Source organism: Electrophorus electricus, chromosome 3, assembly GCF_041902795.1.
Source record: "Electrophorus electricus isolate QZ-2024a chromosome 3, ASM4190279v1, whole genome shotgun sequence".
Taxonomy (NCBI): domain Eukaryota; kingdom Metazoa; phylum Chordata; class Actinopteri; order Gymnotiformes; family Gymnotidae; genus Electrophorus; species Electrophorus electricus.
In genome coordinates, this window is record NC_137499.1 from 3,224,869 (window position 1) to 3,239,515 (window position 14,647).

The following is a 14,647-nucleotide window of genomic DNA, read 5'->3' on the forward strand; positions in this document are numbered from 1 at the left end:
AGCAGGGCATCGCCAGCGAGTGTGGACAGCAGCTGGCGGTGTCCGTGAGCCACCAAAGCCTCCGAGCGTGCATCAATGGCAAACGCTTTACAACCGAGTGCTCTGCAGTTTTATTTAAGACTATCTTCATTTGTCTAAGTACCAACAGTTTGCACAATAAAAGCTGCCTGAACACAATAAGCTATACGCAGTCTGATGATTGGTTAACGAAACATCTATAACAACTTACTCAAAGCATCCAGCGTGCTCTCAGATGTATAAGCCTGTGCATCTGGTCACTACTGTGTCAAAATGTGTCAGTTGGTGTATACACTGAGAACCATATCTTGTTGCTTTTTCCTGCAATTGTTTAATGGTCATGCGTGCTGATTCTGTTGATGCATGTCTCATCGGCATTCTTCTGTAGGAGGACAAGGCAGTCAAAACATTCACATACAAAAAATGCTTTCTCTGAGTGCCAACACCACCGCAACGCTTCTCATTGGATAACGCAGTCGAGGTGAAGCTGGCAGAAGGTATTTGTGTTCGGCAAACGGCGTGAAGTGGAGGAGTTCTGGCTTGGGCACATTTGCCCTCTCCTGTCTGACCTTTGTCAGCTCCCACGATGCATTGCACAGCAGCGGATGATTAGAGACACACACACCCCCTCCCCTTGTTACCTGATCTATCTCAGCACATGCTGTGTGTTCACATATGCTTGCTCATATATTCTACACCTACGCAATCGACTCCTTTTTCACTCTGCACTCAGTGTTGCGTGTGTGTACGTGTGCATGTGCATATTTGTGTTTATGTACGTGTGCGTGGATATGTGTGACTGTGGGTTTTACGAGTCTGTGGGTGTGCAAAGATAAAATTACATAAAGCACTTTGTTGATGAGCCTGGGTCACTCGACACAATCACCCTCGTATGTGTTACATGCAGCATGTTGGCATATAGTATCCTAATTACTAAAACACATATGTGCTACTCAGCACATGGAAGGTCCCAAAAGTCCTGTACCATCTCACACTCGGCCTTCCTGTTCCGTAGCTCGTATGTCAAACCGTCGCGCTGCATAAGTGGACGGGCTTGGCTGTCTCCTGCTGTCTATCATCAGCCAGGTTTAGCCTGAGTCTTATCCTTCCCCACAGTCAGGTATGCGGGCGTGTCTCTCGAAGGCCCCCCTCCTGCAGGGCTTCACACCTCCCAGAAGACACACACACACACACACACACACACACACACCAGGCACATCGACCTTTTTTGCGCTACAGGGCATTTATGTAGTCTGCCGGCAGGGCTGCGGCTGCCGTTTAGCGCTCCCTGCGGCCTTTTGTTATGATCTGCTGTCAGGTCTGAGGACCGGAAGGACGGGCCAGCCACGGACCGTCTATGGGGGTGGCACAAAGGCCAAGAATTTGGCAGAACTCCTGGTGGTGCCGCTCTTGCTGGTGGGGGCCCCACCGGGTCCGGGCTTTCACAGGTGCAATGGAGCAGGACCGCGGGCCCCCATCAGCCCGCCGCAGAGACGAGGACGGGCTGAGAGCTGTGTGTGTTGGGTCAGGAGGTGAGACAATGGGGCCGTGAAGCTCCCACCAGGCAGAGGACACGGCCTCGTCACCCAGCCTAACACAGCATGCTTACCCCCATGCCTGCGTGTGGATACTACAGATAACACGCTTGGATGAGCTTTTCTGAAAGTAATATATTAGTCCTTCCCAACCTACTCAGTGAGCATGTTATCTACCTGCACAGGTCTGTATGTAATCAAATGGAATGTTGTGGTGGGCCAAAACGACTGGTTTAATGGAGCTGTAAAAGTCAGCCACTATTTTCTCATGCAAACAATTGGTTAACAAACTGTGTCTAACCAATCTAACACCCACGGCCAGAAGCCTAATTAATCAGAGATCAATTTAGCAACGTTAAACACTGTGCTCCACTGACTTGCAGCCGGGCATGTTTTCACGTGAAACTTGTACCTAACACACCCTATTGAAAGATTTATTTATAGCATAACAATGAAGTATTTGCAAAGACTGCATTCTTTTAATACCTTAAGCACTTTTGATATTAGACTTCTGATTTGTCGGTGCTTGGTACATCAACTGTAGTATTTGATAAAATTTTTAACATAGTTGGTGTAAAATAATAACTGCTGACACTTGCGTGGGTCAGTTTTAAAATACAAACCTTTTGAAATTAGCTGTTTGGGTGGGTGGGTTGGTGCGTGCCTGCATGTGTGTGGGATGGTGGGTGTGTGCTCGTGCGTGTGTGTTCATGTCTGTTTTATGTGTGAATATGTATGTAATATAATGAGCCGTGTTTATTTTTTAACTCCCTGTACAGTGGGGTAGAACCGGGCCCATTTTTCTCACAGCCCAATCACCACTGTCCCATGGGAGACGAAGGTCGTCATACAGCACTGGCTCTCAGTCAGATCAGCGTGCTTGGGGGAAGAACGCTACAAGCCCAACTGGTTAGTGGTGATACGCGGGGACCAGGGTGTGAGCCGTACAGTTAAAACCTGAATCCCGTGGTTCTCTGTCCTGTCCTGCCAAATAGTTGCTGCGTTGGGTGTGCCTTTAGGGGCAGGATGTACCAATCTCACCATGTTTTTACCTTGTGAACAAGTGCAGATCCAAAGTGTGCTGTTTTTGTGTACTGTTTAAGCAGTTGTGTATATACTGGTTTCTCTCTCCAATTGCTATAAAAGCATTACACTTTTTATTAATTATTATAATCTGAACGGTTCTTATGAACTCCCAGGCTCTTTATCGTATGTAATCCCTTAAATAAACCCGCTTTTGAATCCGTTCTCTATAGGTGGCATAATTAAATCTATAAACAAAGTAAATGAAAATTAGAGAATAGTTATAGAATTGTTCTAGAATAGTTTTTGTGATTCAGCTCAAATAAGTAACTAATTAATTAACATTGAAGTGTCCAGAGAGAGTCACACATCTTCTCATAATCAGCTAAATCATTAGACTCACTCTGTAATGGCTTGAGAGTGGGCCAAGGCTTGAATGACTACTATTGTAAGACCCCTGATGGAAGCCCTGATATCTGGGCCCAGATGAAGCCATGGTCTGTGTGAAACAGGAAACAGAATCCTAACCTCCTCACCTTTGACCCCGGTTTGATGAACCTCTAACACATGTGGCAGGGTGGCGGAGGTTCCGTGGGTCCCTCTGTCCTAGATACCCCCTCGACTGCCCCAGAGCACCACCCACCCCCCCCACACACACACACATTCCACGCTAGGCCCACTCTAATCCTACCACATTTATTTTAAAGCAGCACAGTGAACAGATAAGGGCAGCTCTCTAACACGCCAGTTTCCTTTGATTAGATTAGCGAGGGAGGGGATGCCCAACACTTCAACGGCTAATAAATTGCTTCTTGACTGATAGAAGAAACTGTTGCCTGGCTAATTTTTGGGGTGTGTTTGAATATTCCAAAGAACTGCAAAGAACTCAAAAGCCAAAGGTTCCTCTAAGTATCTGCTGTCTGAGCTCAAATCTCTCAATCAACACAGTGTGTGCCCATTGCTGCCGTTCTTACAAATGCTCGTCGAAACCACTGTTGTGAGTTGTGAGTTTTTTGGCTGTAACATTTGTCAGCCACTGAGTATGTTATGTTTTCTCTTACCTCTGCGGTTCACAAGTTCTTTCTTGTGCTTTGGTGCCAAAGTGTGACATTTGATCACAAATGTCGTGAATCTTCACTCCTTTTCATTTGCATCTGCACACTAATGACGGCCTGTCTCCTGTCCTCTAATGTGATGCGACGGCACCTTGTAATCAGGGCAGTCTTTTACAGTGTCCTAGTGTCAATATTGGCCATCCTGCATTTGAGTTGGTTGTGAAAGACGATGCTCAGGCATAAATGAAATTAAAAAGTTAATTGCGTTCAAGTAGCTTTGTCACTGCGTGCCAAGTTTTGTACTGTTCTGGACAGAAGATACAACTGCAGTACTTTGAAGGCTAAGCAAACACTCTTTCTTTTCCATCTGCAAACCGTCCAACATACCAAAAGCTGTTGAGAAACCTGTTTTAAATAAACAGAGCTCAGTTTGGCTGGTTGGGTTGTCTTTTCTATTGTTTAGTTTTTTTAAATTATTATTATTTAATCTCTAAAGACTTATAAAAGTTAGCATTCTCTCACTGGAGGCGATGTGGCTGGTGGCTGGGAGTCTTGATACTATAAAGAGTGATTCCCCAGTTGTTGCAGCTTTCAACAGTCTTTCAGTGTTGTCTTAGTGATGAGCAGGAGACAGACCTCACACAGTAGTGGCATCAGACCTGACACCTACAGGTCCTCAGGGCTTAGTCACAATAGCCCGGCTTTCACTGCAGGCTTTGCAGAGAGCCGTGAAGGCCACTGAATCCCCTCATTTCCAAAGAGAGATGCTACATCCTCCATAAACCAGGGCCCATTCACAGTCATGCCCTCCCCTTGGCGATGTCTGCGTGGCCACACCACACTGTTAAAAGCTCCCTTTCCTGTGTGCACGTGTGTGTGTGTGTGTGTGTGTGTGTGTTTGTGTGTGAGAGAGAGTGTGCGTTTGTGTGTGTGTGTGGTGGTGTTGGGGGGCGGTCTGTGGTGAGGCATGGGGGTCGGCTCGTGCAGTCGTGTGTGTGGAAGGATGAAGGTGGAGTTATGTTTAGCCTCTCCATTGTCCACAAGGCAGGAAGGAAGAGTGTCCCGGACAACAAATGGGAGCAGGTCTGAGCGTCCTCCCCACTGCTGCGATCCCCATGTCGGCTGTCGGAGCCGCTGCCTGGGCTGCGGAGGAGATGGGTCAAGAGTGCAGGCCCCACCGCGGTAGTAAGGAAACGGAGACCCCTCCAATCCCAGGCCTGCTCCACGCCCACTGTCAGTGTCACTGGGATAGCGCATAGTCCTATTGTATGCAAAGATGGCTCCTCTCCATGACATTGAAAATGCAGTATTACAGTACTCTATAATTAGCGTCTTCCCTGAAGAAAGGAAAACATTCTGTGTAACTTATTTGATATTATTAGATGCTGAGGGCCTTTTGATGTGCTGCTGTGTGAATAATGAGGCCATTGCTTGATCCATATTACTGCAACTTCTGTAGAGACCGACTGGTGATTTTGTTTTCCTGCTACACTGTTTGTTTGCCTATGCTTTCTTTGCAGATTCACTCTCTTTGACTTCCATCTCATCAGCAAAAAATGCAGGCAACATTGGCTTTCTGAAGAACTCATTTGCAAACTTGACAAGTAGGGAGGTTCCCCGTACATCCCGAAACAGAGGGGTTTGCAAATGTGAGTATGTGATGCAATTCTAATTTGAACAGATGTTTTTGTTTTTTTTTGGGGGGGGGGGGGTTGTATGTTTACATTTTATCAAGATGTATTTTCACTGCTCCAATTTGTGTTGGCGCAACATGACTCTGATATATTCAGTACTTCCTCACTCCCCTTTGTTAACATGGGTCTGGTATATTCAGTAGTGCCTCATTCCTCTTTGTTAACATGGGTGTGGTATATTCAGTACTTCCTCACTCCCCTTTGTTAACGTGGGTGTGGTATATTCAGTAGTGCCTCATTCCCCTTTGTTAACGTGGGTCTGGTATATTCAGTAGTGCCTCATTCCCCTTTGTTAACGTGGGTGTGGTATATTCAGTAGTGCCTCATTCCCCTTTGTTAACATGGGTCTGGTATATTCAGTAGTGCCTCATTCCCCTTTGTTAACATGGTTCTGGTATATTCAGTAGTGCCTCATTGTCCTTTGCTAGCAGTCAGTACTGTCTAGGACCATTTTGCCCTTTTTCTAGTTGTGGAACTCTGGTTAGAAGTATTTAATTACCTTCTCGTGGAATTGAGTACAAAACTGTAGTGTGCTAGCACTGTTAGGGAAACGAAACACATTTCAGTGGCTCATATAAACTCTTCTATATCAAGTAGTCTTACAGTCCACTGATGCAAACATGCTGCCACACTTCAAGCTAATGTTGAAAGAGGACACTGCAAATCATAACATTTAAAATACAGGGATTTCACAATTTGATTTATTTAGACATCTGTCTAAATAACCTTGCCTAAAGCTTGCCTTGCCTAAAGCTTCGATTTGTTTGTTATGGATAGCAAGCATTCTATGCTAAGTAGGCCAGTGTGAATGCTGGGGTCTTATTGTTTGTTGATTAGTCCTAACCCATTAGCTGGTCAGCCTTAACTTCCACACTCTCTCTGTGGTCCAGTATAGCTGCAAGGCTATCGGAGGCCCTTACAGGGCAGTGTGTGTGGATGAAAGCGAGGTCTTCGACCTGCGCAGCAGGTTTTGCGGGACTGGGGCCGCAAGACTGCAGGACGGCGGGGGCATGGCGGAGGACCCCCTCCCAGGGGCGTGCTCGCACTTGAACTGTGCCGGAGCCTGGAGGGGGAGCCCCTGCTTTCATCTGTCCCTTACCAAGGAGGCCGAGCGGGGCCCTGGTCCCCCGTGACCCCTCTGCACCGTCCGACATTGTCACCTAATCCTTTCTCTTTCTCACTCACAATCGCTTCCCCCAGTCGCAGGATTTGACTTCTTTCTCTCTCCCTCAGGCCTCCTTTTACCCTCTTTCATTGGCCTCCACTGCTCGTTAAGTCGCACTCACTCCCTCACCGGGTGCTGCTTTCTCTCCTCCCCACCCCCCACCCCACCCCCGTCCAGAGCTCTTCCTCTGCCCCCCTACCTTTTCACCTTCTGGAATCAGAGGGCTTGAACGAGTGGCTTTGCCGCTAGGGATTATCTTCTTAGGGCCCTGTGGCCGTGCGATTGTGTCACGGGTGGACCGAGGAATGCAGCGGAGGTGGGTCGCCAGACAGGGGTAAGGGACAGCGGCTGGGGGTCACGCCCCAAGGACAGCAAGCGAGGGTGGGGGGATATGGTCAGAGTTTAAGATCTTGCATTTTCACACACACACACACACACGCACGTACACCAAGAAAGCATATACATATATAGATTACTGTAGTGTAGTACAACATGCACATTTCTAGCCCTACATAATTCTATCAACACCAAGGAAACTGGAGACCACTCCAGGCCATTTTCAGGCCAAAAAGTGATTAACCTACGGCTGGGTCATGAGTACCTGACTCTTCTCAAACAGCCTCTTTAGCGGTCCCAAGCCACGACCTTCAGAATCTGCGCTGTGTGTGTGCGTAAGTGGTGGAGTTCAACCACTCCACCCTTCCTCGGGTTCCACGCTTCACTGCCAAATGCTGACTTACAGTCTGTGACTTTAGCAGCTCTGCTGACACATGCTGTGTAAGGGCCGAGAAGCCCCAGAACAGTAAGCCTTTTGACTGTAGAAATAGCCAAGAAATTACTAGTTCATACAGCAGCGTAGTCAATAAAGGTTAATTACAGTAAACTTGTTTTTCTTGATCACATTTAGGTAATAAAAGTACAGGGTTCTGTTCTTAAAATGCAACAGGCGATACGTTCCAACTCTGCTCTGTTTGTTCTCTGAACATTTTATGATATGTGAAGAAACAGGGAAATAAGACTTCTTTTACTTTTCTGTCAGTTCATTGCCTGCTATTGTTCTGCCACAGGTGTCTCTGTCTCTGGGCGCTTGGCTCGAGCCAGTCCTGCTTCACTGGGTGGCATGGCTTGCTTCTCTCTCTCATCTCTTATAGGCTTTTTCTCATGTATATCTCTATCATTTCAGCCCCTTAATGAGGATTGGATGAGCCCATTGATGTTTTTGGGCCCCGGGCCCCGCTATCCGCATGCCTCTCGGTGAAGTCTCCTAGCAGCAGTCATCGGGCTCTTTCTTCCAGGGGCATTGTCGCCCCCTGAAAGTGACTTACTCCAGGCCTAGTGTCCCTTTCTCTGCCTCTTTGTCTGCCTCTCCGTGTCCCTTTCTCTTTTTCTCTTCCACCACTAGCCGTTACTGCTTGAATAGCTAATAGTGGCCTCCTGCCAGTGGACGTCATCCGTTCCTGACTCCCACTCCTTGCGCACACACAAGCACGCACGCAGACACGCACGCACGCATACGTGCGGGCACAATCACACGCGCACACACACACAAACGCATGAGTTGTGTGCAGTTCAGAGAAGGGTTAACAAAGACGTAGCTGGAAAAAATAATAACATATTTCATAATCAGTTAGGTTTATTTTTTTATTTTACTTTTTCAACTGGACTACTCTACATCTTCTTGGTTACGATTCGAAACATTTCTATTGGAGAATGGAACCAACTGCTCAGTATTATTCCTGCAGGGGCTCGTTGCTGTGTATGTGCCTACATGCCTTTTCTGGGGATATTTTGAAGGGTTCTGTAATGTTACTTAAATGGGTACACTGAAGTTTCTGATTCTGACATATTGTATCATCTGGATGTCTGCAGTAGAGGAAAACCAAAGGATACTTTCAGGAAGTATCGGGTAGATCAAGCACACTGAGCAGGATATAGGCATAGATGTGACAGAGCTACCATACAGAGATGATGTGTCAGGGGTAGTGTTAAGAGAATAATGCCCTCAGCTGGTTAACCATAAGATGTAAACCACTGTTAAGCCTCAAGAACAGAAAGGCCAGGTTACAGTTTTGTCAAAAGATTCATCAAAAGCCTGTAGGGTTTGGGGACAAAGTCTTAAGGACAGATGAGACAGTGTTAACCTGTACCACACCGATAGGTTTCCTGAAGGAGATGACCCAGCATTCAAAGCATACCACCTTAAAGCATACCACCTTAAAGCATACCACCTTAAAGCATACCTTCTGCGAAAAATGATGATTCACTTGACTGCAGGAAGATCTTTTGTCTCACATGACGTGACTGTTGACGGCGGCTCCTGGATTTATTCAGAAGTACAGAGAAGCGTTTGAGTTCTGGAGTATACAGAAGCATGTCAGCTGCTCCAGAGCCACCCAAAATTCATTCTACCGTGCCAATGACATGAAAGACTACTGAGGCAACTGCAACTTTCCTGAGCCAAGTTGCAGAATGCCTCTGACTGCCTGCACGCTAACCTGCTGCCCTCTCACCACACTGTTCACGTTCTCAACGCAGGAAAAAGCCCCTGAAACAAGTAGGAACCAAAAATGGCAGTGTGGCAGTTTCTCCAGGGAAGGTATCTTTAATCTGCCATTGACTCTGGGCCTGTGTGTCTGTGGGTCGCAGGGAATTAATGACTGCATAGGATTTGCAGCAAAGTACTAAACATAATAATTCTACTTAAGATTATGTTAATTTGTCCAAGTAGATGGGTCATGAGAAATGTATAAAAAGCCTGAGATGATTTTCTACTCTTTAACATCATAATATTAATCTTGTCAAAGACAGTGTGCTGACATACAGAACCAGAACAACAAAATCTAGATAAATATACAATAGCATCTGACAGCACAACTGCACAATTTGCGTTTTTTTTCTTCCTTTTCTTTCTTTTTATTTTAAAATCAGGAAGTATTTAAGCATACAGTTCAGGAAGTGTCTATATTACCGGAAACAGCATATTCTAATCCTTTCTTCCTGCTGCTGGTGCAACATATGACAAAAAAACAAAATAAACTCCCTGTGAAAGTTTAATATCTAATTTAATTTTAATAAGATGTTCTCTTAAATTCCCAAAGGTTAAGCAATACCGTATTTAAGAAATCAATTGCAAAAAACCAGTATTGCCCTATGAGGCTGGTGCCTCGCGGCCCTGGTGTGAGGCGTGCCGCGTCCTGGCCGCCCGCTCCAAGCACCTGACGTGAGCGGTGTGTGCTGGGCAGGCTGTCCACACTCCCCTCCTCGCCGGGCACCTTCTCCGCACAGCAGCTGCTCCAAACTGACGTCCATTTCCAGGAACTCTGTTGCGACTGTGCACGCTACTCTTCCGCGTTCTTTCTTTCTTTCTTTCGTTCTTTCTTTATGAACAGTGCCCTGTCCGCTGGCACAGAAAGGGCTGCGCGTCCGAACACGCCGCGCCGCGCTTTTGTGCGCGGCGCTTTAGCGCGGCACGCCTGGCCTATTGCCTTTATCTATGAATGAACAGCGGAGCGGCTTTGTTATGCAAAGCAGGGCCTACCAAATTGCTTTCGACTTTTCTGTAATTGTACAGTGACACGGCTGCATTTATGGCACTTTCATGTCCAGTTACATGTTTTGGTTATGGTTCCAGCATCGCCGATGCGCACGTAGAGCCCAGTGTCGCTGCGCTAAGGTCATGCAGTGCGTTTCTCCTTACATAACAAGTGTTCTGCTGAAATCACACATGTGGGAGAACTCATTAATGCATTTGGATGAGTAACCATCTTTCTACGGTTACCAGTCAGGTGACCCCTCACCACCCGAAGCCCGCAGGCACGGGTATGGGTAGTTTGAGAGATTTGGCCCGTGAAGTCCCACAGATGCCCTTTCCATGTGATCACAGCATCCAGGAATGTGTGTTATGTTAGTGGCCCCTGTGTAGCTCCTGGCTGGACCAGTTGTCACTGTTATAACCCCCACCGCCGTGCCTTGCCAGAGCGTCACCTCACCACCTAGCCTCGCGCCTGCCTACTGCCCTGAGCCTTCTGTACACCAGCAGAGAGAGAGAGAGAGAGAGAGAGAGAGAGAGAGCCCTCTGTGACCATGCCCGCCTGTTGCACTGCACAATGTGGTCGCGAGAAGCCAGCCGGCTCTGTGTCCCCCTCCTCGAACAACCCCCCCCCACCGCCCACCCCCCACCCCACCCCCCCGCTCGCCCGTTCTCTCGGGAGCGGACAGCATGCGGAAATCGCCCCTGATTTACACGCGACAGCTGCGGAGAAGAGAGGCGCTTTTGATTGGGCAGCCCAGCGACATACCCCTGCGGGTTTCACCTGTCGCCGCCCTGCTGACCGCGAGCATCGCGGCACAGGAGCCAGAGAGAGCTGTGCAAAAAGTGAAAAATGGGAAGAAAGCAGAGAGAACACAAACCTCTCACCTGGTGGGCTGGTGGAACAGGGACGCACTGTTTCCCGAGAGGGAACCATCCAGCAGGTTCGTGTACTAGAAGCATTCTTTAGGATGGCATCATCGTTGGAGAAGTGTGTTCACTCAGTGCATCTGTTCTTTCATCACTTTGCCTTCCGCTTTTTTCAGTGTGAAATGAATCCGGCAGTTCTCTTGGGAAGGCCAGAGAGCAAATTGTTGGGGCTGTTACATAGTAGAACTGCGTCCTGCCATAGAAACGTCGCCCTGCTGACATGTTGATCTCCACTTGGGTGCAGGTGGAAGCTAAAGGAGAGATCACTTCTCCTCTGCCTTTCCTGCAAAACCATCCGAGCGAGTCCGTCGGCCACGGCTGCCGTGTGGTTTTTGAGTCTTTGAGTTTTGAGTCTCCTGCTACTGGGGGAGATTTGTGGCTGGATGCACCTTATGAAAATCTGCATTCCCTTTCACACACTCTTTTATCATATTGTGTGTGCTTTCCACACTTTCTCTCTGTCAGCCTCTCTCTGTGTCTGTTGGTCTCCCTCTCTCACTCACTCTGTCTGTGTCTGTGTGTCTCCATGTCTTTCTGGCACACTTTCTCAAACCGCAGAAAAGCACCTTTGCCAGCACCATGTTGTCCATTTGTCATCTGCTCACTGAAACCCATGTTGAGAAACAAATGTTTTCCAGTTTTACAGAAACACTGAAAACAAAGCTCAGCTAAAGAAACTGTCTGCTTTCAGACAGTCATACAACAGGGACAACAGGGAATGAGCTCATCTGCAAAAAAAGGGAAATTCCATCCAATTCTCCAGTTGCAGGAGAAGCATTCAGACCCAGTGGAGGTCCCTGAGGGGTGAGAGACCCTCCTCTAGGGGGCCACTGTGTGATGCGTCGCTCAGGCTGAAGCCGTACTGCGGAACTTCTCCATATTAAACAAGGACCTTTCCTCTGAGCTGCTAAGTAGTTCACTGGAGGACTAATCTACATTCCTAAAATAAGACTTTTTATCGTGCTTGCATCAGATGTAAATTATGAATTGGGAATACTAAATATCAGTATTGTTCAGTCATTGGCTATAACCTTGATGCTAGATTATTTTAAAATTTATTTTAGCTTATGTGTTTCAATATGTATAAGGAGAGCGAGAGAGAGAGAGAGAGAGAGAGAGAGAGAGAGAGAGAGAGAGAGAAAGAGAGAGAGAAAAATCACCCATTAAGTAAAATGTTTCTTTTAATTTTTATATATTTCTGCTGTAGAAGCTTCTCAAAATTTCAGAACTTATAGGTCCATTAAAAAAAGAAAGGGACAAGCAAATAGATTTCATAGCAAGAATACTTTAGCATGGGTTTCAAGCGACGCTGGAGATTTTCTTCTTACTTCAGCTACAGCGGTTCTATAAATCACCTAGCCTGATTCTAGTTACAGTGCAGATGTGTAAAAATATCTGTTGTTTGCTTTACAAAACTGGGTGAGTGTTCCTCTGCAGTAGACTACCTGTCAGGTCAGGAATGATGACAGTGCTAAAGAGACAAAAGGTGGTGTGGACGGGTCATGTAGTGCCCATTTGTCTCCTAGTGGCCGTTAAAGGCTAGGGGTCGTGGTGGCGGAGCGGGGTCAGGTAGAATGCACTTTTGATATGGTGATACATTTTGTGAAATGTTGGCTGCGAGAGAGGTGCAGGGGCTGTGGGAAGATTTGGCCTCTTTTGTGGCAGCACTCTCCGGGGCCCAGCGTTGGGTCCCCCCGGCCTCCGGACGGGAAACGGACCCTTTAATCACGGGGTTAACCCATCAGGGGCCACACCGGGGCCAAGTGGGGGATTGCAGTCTCTTCTGAATGCTGACCACGAGACCGCCTCTTGGGGGTCTCCTCAACTCTGGGAAATAGACCTTGTTCAAAGGAATAAAAGACCACTAAATAAATGTTCCAAGGCCACAGTCTGAAGTATTTGTAGGCCTTTGTGGAAATTGTCAGTTTAAACGTTACGATGCTGTAAGCAGAAATAGAATGTATTCCATTACTTGCATAAACCTTATCAAGCAGTAGTAATAACATTTCTCCTTTTACTGTTAGAGTAAAGAAATTGAGCTCTTTTGTATGCTGCAACAATGTGTTATATGGTGTGCTCTCTTCAGCTTCCTCGACTTCCTGATACCATTTCAAAATAAGAGCGCCTTCTCCCCAGTTCTTTTGTGCAGGAGGAATTTACAAGGTTGCGCTTTTCCCTTCTGTCTCATTCTGCTTGACACACTGCACCCGCTGGCATACAAGACAACCAGGAAGCAAGCAGAAAACGACCGAACGGGGCCCTCATTCCTGTCTGTGCTCCCAGGGGTCCCTGTGAGTTCCGAGGCAGATCCGAGTCCGCGATCATCACGGTGAGGCCTGCTCGTATTTTCATAGGCTGAGACCAGACAGGTCGGTCTTTGTCACGATGTTTTGCCACCCCTCAGCAGCGGGGTTAAAAAAACAAGCCCTGTCCCCCACGGCCCCTATTGGCAAGACAGGGAGCATGATGGAATAATGGCATCCTTTTCCAGGCTGGGAAGGCTGTCGGCCTCCATTCAGAAATGTGGCGTGCTCAGACATTTATAACAATTGCGTTTTACCCATGTTTTCAACCAGTTCAGTTTCTTAGATACACATGCATTATACTAAAGCATTGCATCAGCACAACTGCAACAGGATTGCTTGCAGCGGGTGGTGGGTGGGGTGGGGTGTCTTATAAAATGTCCTGTGCATGCCTGCTTTGTGTCAGTGACACACCGCAGTTTGTGACCCCTGCACTCCAATTGCTGCCATTATGGCCATAGACAAAAGGTCCTCTCAGAAACATACATATTTTCCCACATGCGCGACCGAAATTGGAAACTTCCTCTCACGAGTTGCGATCCTTTGAGCCTGGGCCAGTCGTGAAAGGCCTGTGTTGGTGGAGCAGGGGGAGGGTCTGAGGTGTGGGAGGAGGGGAGGTCATGTGTGCACTTTGGCCTAAGGACTGAAAGCAGAGAGCACCCCCCCTCCTCTTTTAGGAAGAAGAGGAATGTCTTTTGATGCAGACCTAAGCTACCATCTTTCACCAGGAGTGATCTACTGATGAGGTGCAATAGATGAGGGGGAACAGGCATTCTGGACTATCCAGTGTGCTTTGTTTGATCTTACTGCCTTTTCGGGGGAGATTGTGCCTGATTGCTGGAGTATTTATCATTATTAAAGGATCATGTTAAACGAATGAAACTATTTGTGAAAGGCACACTTTGAAATTACAATGGCGTGTGTTGACTGGATGAGATCCTATGCATTGTAACAGGGCAAAACTGAAGTCTCTTCTGGCTTCGCCTGCATTTACCGTGATTGGCAGGACTTGACTAAGAGCATATACTCAAATTTCTGGTATGCAGCTGCTCTTGACTGCTAGCCACTGCTAAAGCCATGGAAACACGTCCAGGACTGATGATGCGTAAATGAGTGGGTTCGATGGACCTCCCCTGTGCCAGAAAGAGAACTTTTACGTTAACCGCTGCTGTCAGCAAGACGGCAGAACAGGAGTTACACCATTTACACTGGATTTGTCATCAATGAAATTCAGATTTGCAGTGGAATGCATGTTATGGCTGCAGGGAGGATCTGTGGAGTGTTGGTTAAAGCGGAAGGGGTCGGGGGGTCTGAGTGACCCTCCAGTGCTCATTACCAATCTGTAAATATTTAGTCTTCCACATCATTACTCCCCAATCATCATACAATCGAACA